General features: G+C 40.6%; 1 protein-coding gene across 6 annotated transcripts in view; it reads left to right on the top strand.

The window, feature by feature from the left end:
• FAT3 (FAT atypical cadherin 3) overlaps positions 1 to 17,630 on the top strand; it is a 644,128-nt gene that overhangs the window by 42,422 nt on the left and 584,076 nt on the right. The gene's annotated exons all lie outside the window — the stretch shown is intronic.

Here is a 17,630-nt window from a genome sequence, read left to right as displayed (position 1 = left end):
CTCTCTGATGATTAGTGACTTGAGTATGTTTTCAATGCAATCTACATTAAAATACCAATGACATATTTCACAGACCTAGAACAAACTTTCCAAAAATTCATATGGAATAAAAGAAGACCACAAATAGCCACAGCAATCCTGAGAAAGAAGAACAAAGTAGGAGGGATCACAATACCAGATGTCAAGCTATATTACAAAGCAACTGTTCTCAAAACTGCCTGGTGTCACAAGAACAGATATATAGACCAATGGAACAAAACAGAGAACCCAGAAATCAGCCTCAGCCTTTATGTTTAATTAATATTTTACAAAGGGGGCAAAGCATACAATGGAGTCAAGATAGTCTCTTCAATAAGTGGTATTAGGAAAAACTGGACAGATACATGCAAAAAAATGAAATTAGACCACCAACTTACACCATTCACAAAAATAATCTCAAAATGGATAAAGGACCTAAACATAAGATGGGAAACCATAAAAGTCTTAGAAGAACCCATAGGCAGCAAAATATCAGACATAAGTCATAGCAATATCTTTACTGATACAACTTCTAGGACAATGGAAACTAAGGAGAAAATAAACAAATGGGACTACATCAAACTAAAAAGCTTCTGCACAACAAAAGAAACCATCAGCAGAACAACAAGAAAGCCCACTTAGAAGGGACTCATACAACTTAACAAAGGAAGGTAAATAATCCAATAAAAAAATGGACAAAGTACCTAAATAGACACTTTTCAAAAGAGGACATACAGAAGGCCAAGAGACATATGAAAACATGTTCATAGTTAGTTTTTTGTTTAAAAAATTTCAGAATTTTTCCTTTTCCTATATTTTCTTGCATTTGTCTCTTTCCAAAGTAGTTTCAATGAATTATTTAAGTACTGTGTAGAGCCCTAGCTGGTTTGGTTCAGTGGATAGCGTATCAGCCCTTGGACTGGTCAATGGCACATACCTCAGATGCAGGCTTGATTCCCAGCCCTCGTCGGAGTGTGTGTGGGAACCAATGAATGGATGTGTTGTTTCTCACATGAGTATTTCTCTCTGTTTCTCCCCTTCTCTAAAAATCTCTAAAAACCAATGGAAAAATATCCAAGCATATGCCAACTTCTACTGAATTCAGAGGAGTCAACTGTATATATCAAGCTCTTTCTATCAGCCAAGGAATCCTTAGCTCAGAATTTGGAGAATCTAAGCCCTGAACTGTTAGGAGATACCTTTCAGGGATCCTTGGGCTGATGCTTCTTGTCAGAACTCAGAAGAGACCATCATATCCTTTAATGATACATCAGGAGTCTACGGGCATTAGACAGACTCCTTATCCCATCCAGTGGAACTTTTGCTGACTAGGGCAGAGCATAATATATTTTGAATAATTTAATGAAAGAATTGAAACAAGTTTTATGTTGATAGTTATTTTGGAATCCAATCCATACCCTTCTGGAGAAAATGAGGAAATTTCCATATGTGACTGTAATAAGACCGGGGTTGGAAATCTTCACAGGAAGCATGGGTGGGTGGCAATACAAGTATTCATGCTTCTGAATCTACAGCACTTGGCCAAAGTACACGTGATTGTTGCTGCTTCTGAAGGATGATTGACAGTTCTGTCCCATAGAGAACAGAATATAGAAGCACAGAGAAAGAGATAATTGGCTCTGGACAAGGAGGTACCTAAATTAACCTGGTTTCCTCAGGGATCCGTGTCATATCACAGTCTAGAATTATGTATATATAATAGTTTGCCATTATATGTCACATTAGGCAGTGGTTAAATAGGCAATTGATTTTTAAAAAAATATATTTTATTGATTTTTTATAGAGAGGAAGGGAGAGGGATAGAGAACTAGAAACATCGACAAGAGAGAAACATCAATCAGCTGCCTCCTGCTCACCTCCCACTGGAGATGTGCCCGCAACCAAGGTACTTGCCCTTGACCGGAATTGAACCTGGGACCCTTCATTCCGCAGGCTGATGCTCTATCCACTGAGCCAAACAGGTTTCGGTGGCAATTGATTCTTTTGAAAAAGATTTTACATCATCAAAACTGTGAGAATAATAACCATATCACTGGCTTTGTAAATATTTTAAAGGCTTGTAAAAAACTGTTTATCCTTCCTCTAAAATGTCCTTCCTTTCGTCTGCAGAAAGTATGAAGATTAGCTTTGGAACTTGTAGGTAAATTCCATTTGATAAGTGTGGTATTTGAATGTAAATGTGGATGTGCGCTATAACTTTAATTTTAAATTCTAAATGCTTAGAAATGAACAAATGGTGAAGCATTTCCCCAGTGTTTCATCTGTCAGCATTGATCACATCTGACTTTGTATTGCTTCTCATCTCCTTTTCTCCTTTTCTGTCCTGGCTTTTGCAGTTACATTTCTAAGGCCCCAAGAGCAGGGCTCTGCATTTGATATTAGCTCTTGAGTTGAAAGAAAGCTGACATACACTGAGCAACCACGGCGCTCTAGGCATTGAGCTAGACAGGCAGTGCTCAGAGAAGTGCTGCAATGTAGGTGTCATTACCTCTGTCCTACAGGCTGAGAGACGGAGCTGCAGAGTAGTCAAGAACTGTAGGTGCAGAGTTAGATTTGAGCTGCTGACCCGTCACTGCAAAGCCGTGAGTCTCATTCTGACTCCATCGTTTTAACTCTTTTACCTTGTGCATTTGAGGCATCATTTTGTTCACTTTGTCTAATTCAGTTGTAGCAATGATAAATCACACGAGTAACAGGGCATTTTCCTTTTCAAGGGACATGAACACTCATGCTTGTGTTTGCTTCTGATTCGAATATGGAACAACTTGAGGCTCAGATTTTGAGCCTTGTTTTGCTGTACTTTGTTTCGGGATAGTGTGACTGAGGGCTTTGTTTTCCACATCTGAAGCACAGAACATGAAAACGGTTATATGTAGTGTAAGGGAACTGCGTATTGAAATGGTTAAATGGCAGAAACCAAAGTTGTTTTAAGGACATTAAAGTCGTCTCTGCCCCTTGCCCCGTAGAACAAACTACACATTTAGAGGGAGCTTACCCAATAATTCAGAATGACCGCTATCACATAGCATACACTTACTGTGGGCGAAGTCAGGTTGCTATGACGATGGAAATATTTTCATTTTCTCCTTTTTTAGAGTATAAACACATAGAGCTTGAATATTGCTGAAGTCTGCGTTTCATATTTATCCTTTCTGACTGGATGTTAAAAGGAGAAAGAAGTGAGGAAGACACTCGACATGCCCCTTCTGAGTTATGAAGTGGTTTCTTTCCTGCAGTGACGGTCCAGGAACTCGGCATGGCTGGCATTACACACACTGACAGTCTCTCCTTAGGGCGGTTATTCCAAGAGACCAGACATCTTTCCTAACTCTCACCATTCAAGGTTATGTGTTTATTTCAGCCGGGATTTGAAATCTAAATCTCCTTGGGTGCAGAGGATTTGGACTTAATTCTGGGAAGCTTCTCTGGGTGTTTTCTTGGCATTCAATTGAGAGGAGGGGGGAAAGTAGAAGAAAGGAGAAGAGAAAACAAAAAACCAAAAAACACAACAATTGCTAAGCCAAGAGTCTAGAAAGTACCACTTGCTCCCCGGAGCTGTTGGTGTTGGGACCCACCCTGTGAGTTCAGAGGATCATGGAAGAGTCAGAGAGCCGTAGGTGATGGGTCAGCAATTTTTGAGTTATCCAGAAGCTGAAGCCCTGTATTTATTGGAAAGGTCAACAGCATATTTATTGCCTTTTGCTCAGGAGGCTAAAGGTAGAAACTGTCGAGAAGATTTTCAAGAAACCACAACTTCTTCACCTTGTCCTTTCATGCACCCTCCCCCTCCACCCTCTCCCTGCGCTCCTTGCTCTTTCCTCGCCATCCTCCAATGGTGAGTGAGTGCCAGGCCCTGTGTTGGGAACTGCAGTTAAATGGTGAGTGGGCAGATCTCCTTGGGTCTTCACAGAGGCCCTCTCTCATGGGGAAGACACACAGAGGAGTAAACAGGAAATTACAATAGGCCCGGGGAACCCCAAGGCCTCCAGGGCTAGGAAGACTGCCCGGAGGATGGCTAAGGCTGAGGCAGGGGCAGGTGGCTTCAGGCTTCTTTTTCCTCTTTTCCACCTATCTTTTGGTATTAATTTCCGCATTTGTCCCAACTCAGATTATGATATTTAATAACTACCCTTTATTATTAAACAGAAGACACAAATTGGTGATGCTTTCCTCCAAGTCTTTAACTCGGACGGAGATTTATCTCGGGTTCTAAGTGCCTCTTTTAAAGAAATGCCAGCTCATTTTTTATTAAGAGGAAGGGATAATAAATAGGCTACATTTCTTTTCAAAAATTCATCAAAGTAGCTCTCGGAGCAATTCACGCTGTTTATTTCCTTTTCTAGTTTGAGAACCTGGCCTCACAATGAAAAATTACGTCCAAATACCCTTGAAAACGGGATGTGCTGTTTAGTATGGGCAGGAGTGAAAGAAGTATCTTCAGGACCAAAATGCTATTTATTCCCTGTTTGACACGTACAAATCCTCCTTAATGAAGTGTCATTAGGGAAGCATCGTGAGCTGTGTGGCCTCCGTTGATAGGTACTTTTCAGCTTTTATCACTGTCTGTGTCAGAGAAATTAAGCGTAATCTAGAGTGCTTTCATTTCTTTATTAACTTGAGTGGGTACACTTTGCATTAGGGAATTTAGTACACTACTTGCCTCGGACAAATGCATGTCCATTTCCACTCCTAACAGCCTCAACCTGCTTCGTCAGGCTTGGTAGTGGCTGAGGAAGAGTTTTTGTCCAACCTTTGGTCAAAAGCCCTCTGCCCAGGGGCAGCATGGATTGCTCTGAGATTCACTGCATTTGTAGTTCTGTTGTGCAGAGAGAGAGTCTTCTCTTTAGAGGGTGACTCTTGGCCAGAGTTTTATGGAAACACCAGCTGAAAGTGTGGGCATGCTTTTTGGGTGCCTCTCCCCTATGTTACCTAATAGAATTTTCGGTGACTCACTCTCTGTACCTCTTGTTAACTCTGACACATCACTCCCAGAGTTAAATCTAGGAGCCAGTGGCCCATGGACGTGTGTGCGTGCTGCCCTGTGCGGAGACCAGTCTTCTGGGAGAGGGTTGGACCTGGCCGCTCCTCCGCTGTGGTGTGGAAGGGCATTGAGTGGCTGCCTGCCTGCCACAAGCCATTGTTCCCTACATTCCCGCCAGCTCATTTAGTGAAAACTTGTGCTGGAAAAGAAAGCTACTTGGTATTCATGAGTTTATCCTGTCGCTTGTTCTTCAGGACAGAAGAAATGGGACAGAAAACAAAATCTTTGTATCCGTATGCTCCTACACTCCGCAAAGATGAAAACAGTGTACAGGTTCCTCAGGGTAGGAACATTCTTCCGTGTTCGCAGATGATTTCTAAGTATATGCGGAAACCTCCCACCAGAAATCTAAGTAGTTAATGAGAAGACATTAAAGCTTAAGTATAAGAAGAAATGACGGGAGATTTTGACTGGGGACGGGGACAAGAAGCCAGAAGCCAGATGTCCTCTCTGCAGCTTGAAAGGTGCGCAGAGTTTGGGGAGGGTCCTTGGGCCAAGAGTGGCGCCTTAGGAACAATTGCTTTTAGGAAGGAACAGCTAATGGGGTTGGAAATACGGGGGAAAAAAGCAATAATGTTGATGGGAAATGATGTCCCAAAATAGATCTACCAATTAGACCTCTGACCTTCTGTCAGTTGCTTTATATTCTCTGATTAAGTGTCTAAAATGTAGTTTTACCCAGAAGTGTATTAAAAGAATATAAAAAAAGGGATGTTTAATTCTGACACTTCTCAACAGAAGCTGTTGGTTGACATTACTTGGAGATATTCCACATGAAGGCTAACACTTGGAAAATTTTTCAGTAATCTGAATCTGTGAAGATCGTTTATGTAAATTGTAAGGAACACTATGCAGAATGATATATATGAACACGTATTTTTTAGGATCTGGGAGGGCTGGTTCTTCAGATCGAAGGAGGTGACACTTCCTCATGACAGTGCCTAGATTACTGAAAATCTAGCTGCTGCTTTCTTCAGTGTGCAGTTCTAACATTAGAGCCTTTTCGACTATAAAGGAAATGTAGTTGTCTCTTGAAGCTCCTCAGGCAGGAGAACAAATCCTGGTGCCAGCTCTGTGCTGATCACTTTCAGATCATTGTCTTATTTAATCTTAGCCCTGACTGATTGCTATTATCCCCATTTCCCACAAGAGGAATATACTCGGAGAGGTTAAGGAGCTTTCCCAAGGACACACAGCAGAGACAGAAATGAGTTTTTAAACTGAGATATGTCTACTGTCAAGAGCTCATACCCTTTCTACTACCCAAGTTAGAGCCTTTCAACTAGTTAGTGATAAAGAAATGGACTAGAAACTAAACAGGGATGTTCCCGATATATTATACTACTTAACTTGGGAAAATTTAAACATGTATGACAATTCTGAAAGAGATTAGTATAGAATTTTTTCTTGATTTTAAAAATAAAAATAATTTTCCTTGAGATTATAATTTTACAACCCCCCCTCCCTTTTTTTGTGTGTCTGTTCTCTGCATAGAGTTCTCAGACGCATCACTAACTTAATTTTAATCTACAGTCACTCTTCTGTGTGTATTTTTTTTTCCATTTGGAGGATAGTTTGCAATTGCGGTTACCCTGATTAATGTTGTACATATTTCCCCAGGCATTCATAGAGAATTGACTAAAATATAAGTTACCCCTGGCTTCAGAAAACTCCTGGCATTTACAAACATGCTCAAAATATACCCCTTGGTAAGCACTGTTCCAACTTACAGTTTTCTTCCTTTTAAGGGGGAGGATGGGGAGACGTTTTCAAGGGAGATTTTGGTTACAGTAAAGAGACACTATGGTTTGAAACCATTATTTTTACCATTTCAGCTTTTTTTTTTTTTTATCCTTTATAGGAAAATTTTTAAAAATGGATGTATTCAGGTGTTTTTAACATGATGAGCTGGAATAAAATGCAGAATCAGCTCTTTTCTTAATCTCAGAGCAAAAATATCACCATATTTTAAATTGCCTTGGGTCAGAACACTGTTTGTTGAATTATTCAGCAGTTTGAACTGGTAGAATTAGAGGATTCATTATACTGAAGGTCAAAAGTTAAGTTAAAAGCGTTTCCTTATAGTTACGATATGACTCACAATGTTGACAGATTCGAGAAAGGCCGCAGGAGTTGGGAGATGTGTGGTCTTAATGGTTAGAAACACTCACTTTTGTCTGGCCATTTAGCCCCCCAACCACAAGTGTCCTGAATTCAAATCATTTAGGTCTTTTCTCAGATCGGGTAGCAAGTGCGTACTAGGTAAGACTCCCACTGGTTCTTTTCACAAAATATTTTCGATGAGAGTAAAAAAATATCCTATTGATTTATATTTATTTTTCTGACTTTATCCACATCCCATGAAAAATATGAATCTGGGCCATTCTTTGAACAAACAGAACTTTTCGCTCTGTAATTCATCTTTAAGTTATTTGTTGAAAGGGCCTATGGCTTGGAGTCATAGGATGGATCTGTATTAAGAGGATTTCTCATTAGAAGTCATGGAAAAGGAAAGAATGGAAGCAATAATGTACATGAGTCCAGAGTACCAAGTATTCTTGGGCAATAAAATAATGACTTTCTTCCTAACTTATTTTTATATGGAAGACTAGAGGCCCAGTGCACAAAATTCATGCACAGGTAGGATTCCTCGGCCTCACCTGCCATCAGGGCTGATCAGGGCCTTTTAGCTGCAGGCCAGGGCCTCCCTTTCCCAGCTGCCAGCTGGTGGCTAGGGCCTTCCTTTGTTCCGCACCACCCCATGGTGCTCAGCACACATCATAGCAAGCGATCGATCTCCTGGTCTCCCCGTCAAACTCCTGAGGGGACACGGTGCATATTAGCCTTTTAGAAATATAGACACGTAGTGTTGAGTATTACCGTTTTAGAGATGGAGTCGATGAGTTTCAGAATAAAATCCAAGTTACTTGATTCACTTGACACCTGTCTACCCACTTGCCCCACTTCCCCTTCCTGTTTGACAGCCCACTAGAAAGCTGGGCTTTGGGAAGTGTTCCCCATACGTTCTCTAGTGCCACTTAAAAACCATTTCCTTGCTGTCTGTTGAAGCTCACTTCTTTGAACGTGCATTAAGTTATTAGCTGGATACTTCAGAAATAATTGATGGTGAAGCCATCTGAGGAAGAAAGGAGTTGTTCACTTCTTACTTTGGCTGTGGCCACTCTCTTCTCCATTAAGGTACTTTCTCGCTCTGTGATTAATACCATCTTGTTGATCTGTGTTTTAGGATTCTGAGCTGTCAGAGGAGGTGATATTTCTCAGCAAGCATTTGGCACAGATCACCACTCTCTTCATCTTAAAACATTTTCATTTCCGGTCTTCAATTACATTGCCCTGTCGTGGTTCTCCTTCCACATCACCTCACTGGCCATTCCTTCTTGGTCTCCTTTATTGAACCTCCAGCCGACCTCTGAATATTGAGAGAGTCTCAGGGCTTGAACTTGGATCCTCCTTTTCCTTTATCTCTTCTCCTTCTTTACCTTGAGTGATATCATTTATCCATTGCTATTAATATCTTCTTGATGTTAATTACTCTTAAATTTATGTACCCAATTGAACTTGGATGTTTAAAGGATAGCATGTACATGCATGGCTAAAGAGAACTAATGCTCTCTCCATCCTCATCCTGAAACTTGTGTTTATCCAGACTTTCCTATCACCATACATGGCTCTACCATCACCCAGTTTCTCAGACTAAAACTCCAGGAGTCATCATTGATTTTTTTTTCTTTCTGTCATTTCCCACATCCAGTCCATTAGCAAGTCCTGTCTCTTTTACTAACAAAATATATCCCAAAGGCAACCACTTCTCACCATCTTCGTTTTATAACATTTAATCCATTAATGTCTTTTCCTAGGACTATTGCAGTAATTCTTGTCTGGGACAGACTCCCTGCCTCCAGCCTTGTATTGGTAAAGTCCCTCATCCACAATGAGCCAAACTGTTTATCAGGCCCCATTACTATCTTACTAAAGCCTTTCAGTGTGTATTCTTAGTGAGCATATTCTAGTAGTAGCTGCTCGATAAACATTGGTTGACTATATTTTTCTCTTTGTTTCTGTAGCTCTTTTGATTTATCTTTTAAGGAAAGAGGTAACAATTCCCTTTGATATGCTGGACTGAATAAATTGGATTTGCCACATTCATCTGAATAAACTATCTCCCCAGATCCCATTCATCTTTTTAATGTAGCTTTGCATTTTCTGTCTTTCTCTAGGTATCCAGTTTTGGAAGTGGATTTATCTTATGTTGCAAAACTCTTGTCCCATTTTTTCACCTGTGCGTGACAACTCTTGGAAGGAAATTATACTGATTTCTTTCACTTCTCTCTTGGGTTGGGAGTGGTTTACCCTGAGATTGCATCTTCGTCATTATTGGCTGTATGAGAACTGAGATCAGTTCTCCCAAGGAGTCCTTGCCTTCTGGGGTTGCAAAAGGAAAAAGATCTGGGTTATTCATCAGAGAGAGCTCATTTATTGATGTTGTTCTAAATTCCTACACACATGTTATATAGAGGTGGGAAGGTGCTGATGGGAGGGAGCAATGAAGTCACTGAAAGGCAGAAGAAGGGAAATTAAGGAGTGGCTTTCCACTGTTCATTGTACCCGGCTTCCGTGGGAATCCCACCTGGTTGCAGATCACAAAGCTAGAAAGAAATCCAGCATGTAAGGCTGAATGGGCTACACCAACTTTCTGGGTAAGCATTCTCTATTTTAGCATAAACGTTGCATTCCCATGGCACAATAGAACTACTTTCTTAGTTCCTAATAAATGTATGACATTTTTTTTTGAGTCACTGAATAGGGGTGATCAGAGTGAATGGGAAGGTGAATGAGGCGTGGATCATGTGTTTCAAAGAGATCTTCATGAATAAATATGAAAATTACCAGCATAACAGACAGAATATGAGTTGAGCCAGAAGAAAGAAAGAAGCAAAATGGGAGAGTGTTTAAAGGGGGAGAGTCACAGGTGGGTTGGAAGAAGCATCGGAGAGAATGAAGAGGGGGAGGCGAGAATAAAGAGGGGAAGCTGCATGGAAGGGGCACCATTTGAGGAACACCTGTGGTATGGGGTAGAGCAGTCTTCTGGCCTCCTCCATTCTGTTCTTGTCAATGACCTTGGACAACCTTGTTAAGGAAAGGATTGGCTAGGAACACTGCTAGACGTTTTGCAGAAGTAAGTTTTTTTTGAGCCAAATAAACTATCTGCAGACCTGCTGTCCAGCTGTCCGATCTGACCCTAAACCTTGTCCAGTATTGTGCCTGCCAGCAGGGAGCCTGGGGGAAATCTATTCCACCCTCTTCGAGGTCCAGGTTTCCCTGTAAATCAGGTTTCATACATCACACCTGCTACAGACATGCCATTGCTGGGTATGACTCCGTACCTCATAATTTTCTTTCAATCTGTCCTCTATTTTACTTAAGTAAATTGAATCGCCTCCTAAACGATAGTGTCTGTGAAATCATGAGTCTGTTATACATTTTCCTAAATTGTATACCTCCTGTATTCATCTCATGCATTTTATGCAAGTAAAGCCGAGGCTGTTTATAGAAGAACTTGCATCTCCGGCCTTTAAAATCATTTCAGCTTTGGAGAAAAAGAAAATGACTCCTTCAACATCTTCCTAGCAGTCCTATTAAGTCCTTCTCTTTCATCTCCTTCTCCCCTCCTATCACCCTCCCACCCCCACCCCTTCCAGTTTCTGTCACATTCTGAGCCTGCAGGGGCTGTAGAGGACATAATAAAAAAAGATCTTTGGTGTTTTAGGATTTGAAGTGCAATGAAAGGAAATTACTGACACACTGAATCGCCATTTAATGGGCGATGGTGATATCGATCTGGTAATGTTTCTTGAGGTCCTAGTTGTAATAACTATATAATATCATGCATTTCATCAACATAATTTAAAAGCCTGCAAATGAAGTTGTTTTGATGCCTCTGTGTGAAATGAAATGGAAGTCAGAGGGTCTAGAAGATGGTGACAGCGGAAAAACAGCAAGACCCCTAGGACTAAATTAGGGGAAGATTATAAAGCTCCGTATCCAGAATAGATTTCTGAGGATTAAGTTAATATCTGTGTGGGGCTCTGAGTCTCTCCAAGCCTGTTATTCTATAGAGAGTAAAAAATGAGGCTCTCGTCCACCCATTTGCTTTAACCATTCTTCTTCTGAGCCGACGTTAAGTTAGCACACAAGATTGCCTGATTTGTAGAATATTTTTCTGTTCATTAGGACATTTCTGGTATAATAAACCAACTTTATGAGGGGTCTGCTATCTGCAGGTTGCAAGTTTACTGCATAGCTCAACACATTGGTTTTAATGGCCCGTAATGAAATGTCTACTGTTATCAAAAGTTTAATGAAAATTATGATGATATTTCTTAGCTTCCTTATTGAAAATCAGGTCTCAGTATTTCTAAAACTTTCATTATTACTTTAATCACTTTGTACTATCATTATCTTTCTCAGGCATTAAGTTCTTGAAATTTCCTTCAGCATTCTTTCTTCACTATTTTCTTCCCATGCAGAATTCAGAACATGATTATAGAATAACTAGAGGCCTAGTGCACGAAATTCATGCGGGAGTGGGGGTGTCCCTCAGCCCAGCCTGCGCCCTCTCTAATCTGGGACCACTCGAGGGCGGTTGGACATCCCTCTCACAATCCAGGACTGCTGGCTCCCAACCACTTGCCTGCCTCCCTGCCTGATTGCCCCTAACCACTTCTGCCTGCCAGCCTGATCACCCCCTAACCACTCCCCTGCCAGCCTGATGGACACCTAACTGCTCTCCTTCTGTCCTGATTGCCCCTAACTGCCCTCCCTTGCCAGACTGGTCACCTCTAATTGCCTTTCCCTGCCAGCCTGATCACCTCCAACTGCCCTCTCCTGCAGGCCTGGTCACCTCCAACTGCCTTCCCCTGCTGGCCTGGTCACCCTCAACTACCCTCTCCTGCAGGCCATCTTGTGTCCACATGGGGGCATCTATCTTTGACCACATGGGGGTGGTTATCTTGTGTGTTGGAGTAATGGTCAATTTGCATATTACCTCTTTATTATATAGGGAGGTTGAGAATAATTAAGGGAGATGTGCCTTTGTTTTTTTGGAAAAAATAAGTATAAGTTGGGAAAACACACACCTGTGAGTTTTTTTGTCAGGCTCACACTACTGTTGCACACCACTTTGCTTCTGACACCAATCACATGTGTGGGTTTTGTGCATATCATGCAATCCTGCGACACCAGCTGGGTGTCCTACAATTCATTTCAGTTCTGACGCCCTGTCTGAAGTTAGCATCAGATGCCGTCGGTTAAAGGTTCAGTCCTACATGACTTCTTCCACTTCAGACACCAATCGCAAGTCTGGGGTTGTCACTTGTACTTCCAAAGAAAAACTGCACGGAATCAGGGTTCTCGGGACCCACTCCTTGGGTTCGATAACGGCTCACTGAACTGAGGGGAACATTTACAGGATGCAGATGTACATCAAGATGGAAGAGGTACATAAGGCAAGGCATGTGGGGAGGGGCAGGGCTCTCCAGTGAGCCTCTGTACCAGCACCTCCAGGAGTTCACCAACCGGGAAGCCCTCTGAACCCTGTGCTTCTGGGATTTCCATGGCAGTGTCATCTGGAAGGCATAATTAATCATTCACTCAGTTTCCAGTCCATCTCCCTTTGCCATAGGATGGGGGCGTGGCTGAAAAGTCTCATGCTTCTAGCATGGTTTGGTCTTTCTGGTGATCAGCCCTCATCCTGTAGCTATACAGGGGCCCACCAAGAGTCACCTCCAGAAGGAAAGACACCCTTATCACCCAGGGAAGTCCAATGGATTTAGGAGATTTGTGTCAGGAATTAGTTTCAAAGATTAAATAGAAGAAAAGATGCTCTTAGTGCTGTTATCACTTAGAAATGACAAGGGTTTCAAGAACTCTGACAGGGACCCAGGGCAGAGAACAATATATATGTTTTCTATTCACAAAACAGCTGTTCTGTTATTACTGTAATCATTCTGTACAGCCCTCTTTTGGTGTTCAATATTTCTAATAGCTCCCAGGGTCACTAATGTTTGGGTTTGAATTATTGATAAAAAGGGTGTTTTTAAAGAAATTGTGGAGTGTAATTCATTTAGTTAAATACATTGCAAATGTTGTGTTTAAATTTAGAGACCCAGGTTTTTGAACACCTGAGAAGCATCCATTTACATGCGCATTAATTTATTCGGCCACTCAGGTTTATTTTCAAATCTCTTCTGTGAATTTGACATGTAAGTTATAAAGTTTTCTTAAATAATTAAAGAATATGGGACCTCCTCTTAGAGAAGATATTTTGGCCCAGAGTACACATATATTTTTAAACCTTTAAAAAAACTTTATAATTAGCTAAACCTTTATATTATTTCACTATATTCCAGTGATTTTTTTTAAACCAGTTTAGGGACAAAACTATAGTATAGGGATCTTAATATCATCTTAATAGTCTCATTTTACCCATTTCCTACACCCAGAAGAAAACAAGACACTGAATTCTTGACCTTTTTATGCATCTGTGTGGCATCCACACATCTGTCTATATGTTTCATATATGTTTATTTTGCTATGCTGTTTGCTTTTATGCATGTTAGTATAAAGAGCTTTGAACAGCTGTTGGAATCCCTTAGATCTATATGAAAGAACAGTGACTTTGTAGATGGGGATCATTAGGATATATTGTTCAAACAAGGGCCCATTTACACACACACACAATGGTTACTTCCATATTTGAGTGGTATATGCCAGGCATTTAGCGCAATGTGAGTGCACACAGCAACAGTAATAGGGAACGTCTGCTGTAGGGTGAGCCATGAATTCTAAACCCTGGATCCTCCCAGCTTCCCAGGCACCACACTGGAACCAGGAGCCTCTCTGTCTCTCCATGAGGGTGTTGTAATCCTAGCCAAACCCAGGCAGTCAATCCTTCCATGTGACTTTCCATTTTCAGCCAATTCCAACATGTAAATTCCTTACAATTTCAAAGCCAAACTCCTGTGTCTTAATGTCAAATGCTGCCATAATTGGCCTCAATCTCTATATTCAAACTTACTTTTCTCTGTCAACAGCCTCCCCCTCCCAATTCATATTGGGTTCCATGGATTGGCAGACACAATGTGCTTCTTATTTCCATGACTTCAGTTATGACAACTCCCTCTTCTGAAATGCATTTCCTTGATTTTTTAATCTCATTTTCATCAAAACCTATCTATCCTCCAAAGCCCGGTTTGATTCTTACTTTCATCATGTGCCCCAAATCACTACTTTTTCTCACTTCCAAAGAGAGCATTAAGTCCCTACCAGCAGTGTAACACTTAACTACCAATTGATTGGTTTAATTTTCAGGAGCACATAGGATTTGTAAAACAAGGACCACCTCGAAATGTTCATTACGATGATAATGATTCTCTCATGTGAGACTTGTATATATTTATGCTTCTTATACACAACCTTTATATCCAATGATTCAAGTTTTCCAGCAACTTACCTAACCTATGAAATGAAGGAGTTGGATTAGGTGTCTCATCTCAAGAATATTTTCACCATTAAATTTTGAATCAAATGTAAGAGTACATAGATAACTTATGTTTATGATATCACACATGTGTGATACATACAGAGTGACAGTATTTTTTTTAAAAGGACACTGAACTCATGAAATAAAATAGTGGATGTGAAAATGAGGGCGCTTCGCTGTCCTATGATGAAATATATTTTCTGATAAATTGCAGCTCTCTGTGTTCAACTCTGCATGGGCAGCTAGCCCTAGACAAAAATGTTTCTTCATCCCAAACTGTTTAACAAAATGTCTAAAACCCTAATTCTATTTCTATTAACATTGCTAATCAGTCTATCAATACATTTTTATAAAGTAGTTATAAAATTGTAACATGATAGAATGCTGAAAATAACTTTGAAAATCAATCTTAATCAGAATTTTCATATATTCAAGACCTCAATTAAGCATTTTACTTTGGTCTATGTGTGTTGGGTTAGACCAGTGGTCGGCAAACTCATTAGTCAACAGAGCCAAATATCAATAGTACAATGATTGAAATTTCTTTTGAGAGCCAATTTTTTTAAACTTAAACTTCTAACACCATTTCTTCAAAATAAACTCGCCCGGGCTGCAGTATTTTGTGGAAGAGCCACACTCAAGGGGCCAAAGAGCCGCATGTTGCTTTAGAGCCACAGTTTGCCAACTACGGGGTTAGATTATTAGTGAAAATATTCGCTCCCTTTTTCCATCTCTAGAAGAGAAGTGTATTTTCTCACTCTGGGATCTTGGACTTGGACACGAGTCTTGGAACCTGCTACCTGTTCCATCATGGCTGGTGTGGTCATGTGACTTGTATTAAACCAACAGAATACTAGCATTCATGGCACAGGAGGAGGCTGGAAAGTTATTCTGTGCTTTGTCATTGCCATGAGCAGAGAAAGTTAAATGCTGGGTGGTTGCTGCTCTTTCAGCCTGGGTACCAGGATGCTTATGTACAATGAGGAACCAAGCTCATGTAGCCCAACCTTGAAGCAAAGGTGCTGATCTGCTCACATCAAAGCTGACCCAGGGACCTATGAGCATGAGAACAAATTGCTTTATTACATGTCATTGCCTTGGGTCCACTTGGTTATATAGCATTATTGCTACAATTTCTTATTGAAATAATCTCAGAGGACAAGCGTTATTTGTTATTAAAGAATTTTCACTTCTGGTAGAAACTTTCCTAACTAACCCACGTCCGTTCCTTTCTGGGTTCACAGCCTCTAGCTTCCCACTCTGACACAGTCTGCCTGCTCCTGTGTCTCAGTGATGGCGTGTAGCTTACTCTTCAATGTGCGCACATGCTTTGCCCTTAGTGGCTGTTAGGTGCCCACAAGAGTAATAGGCTTTATTAGTGCTCAAACTGATACCAGCTGTACTTATAATTTTAATTCAACGTAATGTAAAATACTGAAACATGTCTGTGTAAAGACAGTTGCTTCTGGGAAACAGGTTAAATGCTGGGAGGAAGCAAGTTTCCAAAAAGTTTCTGTCCAATTAGGTTAGATAATTGTATGAAAATGGAAAACTTATACCTTCCAGAAGCTTCTTTGTAAATATCCCTAAGTGACTACTTTGAGAATGCCTGACGTGAAATCACAGGCAGTGACCTAGGGATGCCATTTACAAGAGGGTTCTGAAAGAGGCCTGGGTCCCTCCAGACGATTAGAGAATGAACTTGTTGTATTTATGTATTTTATGTTAAAATTCATGTGTAAGCATGATTATTACATTAGTTACCTTTTTAGATTATATTACCAACCATTGGATTAGAGAACAGCTTAGCAAAGGGTATTTTATTGGCATTTATCCCTGATTGGGATATTCATGAAGAATTTCAACTATTGGGATGAACGTTACCTTATGTTTGTGCTTCACTGGAAGTAGGCATATATTTGGATGCTCTACATATTTAGAATTTGTTAGGCCTCTTTGGATTTTCCATGTGTAATTTTAAAGGTCATATTTTTGGGAGTTGTCAAATCTAGGAAAATTCTTAAATAACATATAACAATGGAAGTTGAAAGCTGTTGTGGTTGAAGTAGTGTGTGTGTGTGTGTGTGTGTGTATTTTACAAAGTACATAGTATATATACACAAATATATACATTTCATAAATTTATATATACACTATTTCTACAGAAGCAAATTGTAAACAACTACCAAAATACCTGGAGGAATAAAAACAAGTTATCCAGTTCTTTAGTTTTGAATTCTATTCGTACAAATTTACTTTGCAACTTGCAGTGATTCATGCCAGGTCCCCTTGCCCCGGGTGCCAATTAGAAATGATTTGGTGATAGAGTGAGGGACGTTTTTTCTGGAGACCAGCCCATCTCAGGGGACGGTCTATCTGGAGTATGATGAATCCAGTGCTTGTCGATTAAGTGTGCCCTGTTCACTCCTTCCTCATTGACTGCTGCTGGGGTCATGGTCTCCTCCATAGGTACAAAGAGTGAGTGAAGGTCACTTTGGAGACAAAGCTTTAAGGTATTGAGTACACATCATCAGGAGTTAGCAGGAACAGTGAATATACATTGACCTGCAAAGGTTTTGAAGAGAACCTCAGCAGTATATTTGACATGAGAACCATTCTACGAGAAGATTACCCGTAGAATTCTCCTCCATCCAAATCAGTTACCAAACCTTGTAGATTCCAGCAGCTTAGTATCCTTCCTTTGTCTCCATTTTTGTACATCGCTGTTGCCTCCTTCAGACCATTCGTGGTAGTCTCCAGGACTATTACAGTAGCCCTCAAGGGTGCCTTTTCTGCTTTGGTATTATTCCATTTTTGTCATTGGCCCAAGGGTGGCCTCTCTAAATCACAAATATCATCATGTTCCTCTTTTCCTGAAAATATTTCAGTTTCTCATGACTGACTCTGTGATGGAGTTAAATCTCTATAACTCAGCTCTCAAGACTATTTATGTTTATGGTTTGGTCCTTGTTCATCTCTCCAGTTTCA

The sequence above is a fragment of the Pipistrellus hanaki genome (assembly GCF_964339955.1).
Source record: "Pipistrellus hanaki genome assembly, chromosome: 9".
NCBI lineage: Eukaryota > Metazoa > Chordata > Mammalia > Chiroptera > Vespertilionidae > Pipistrellus > Pipistrellus hanaki.
The sequence above is the reverse complement of the archived record's forward strand: the minus strand, read 5'-3'. Positions and strand labels throughout refer to the sequence as shown.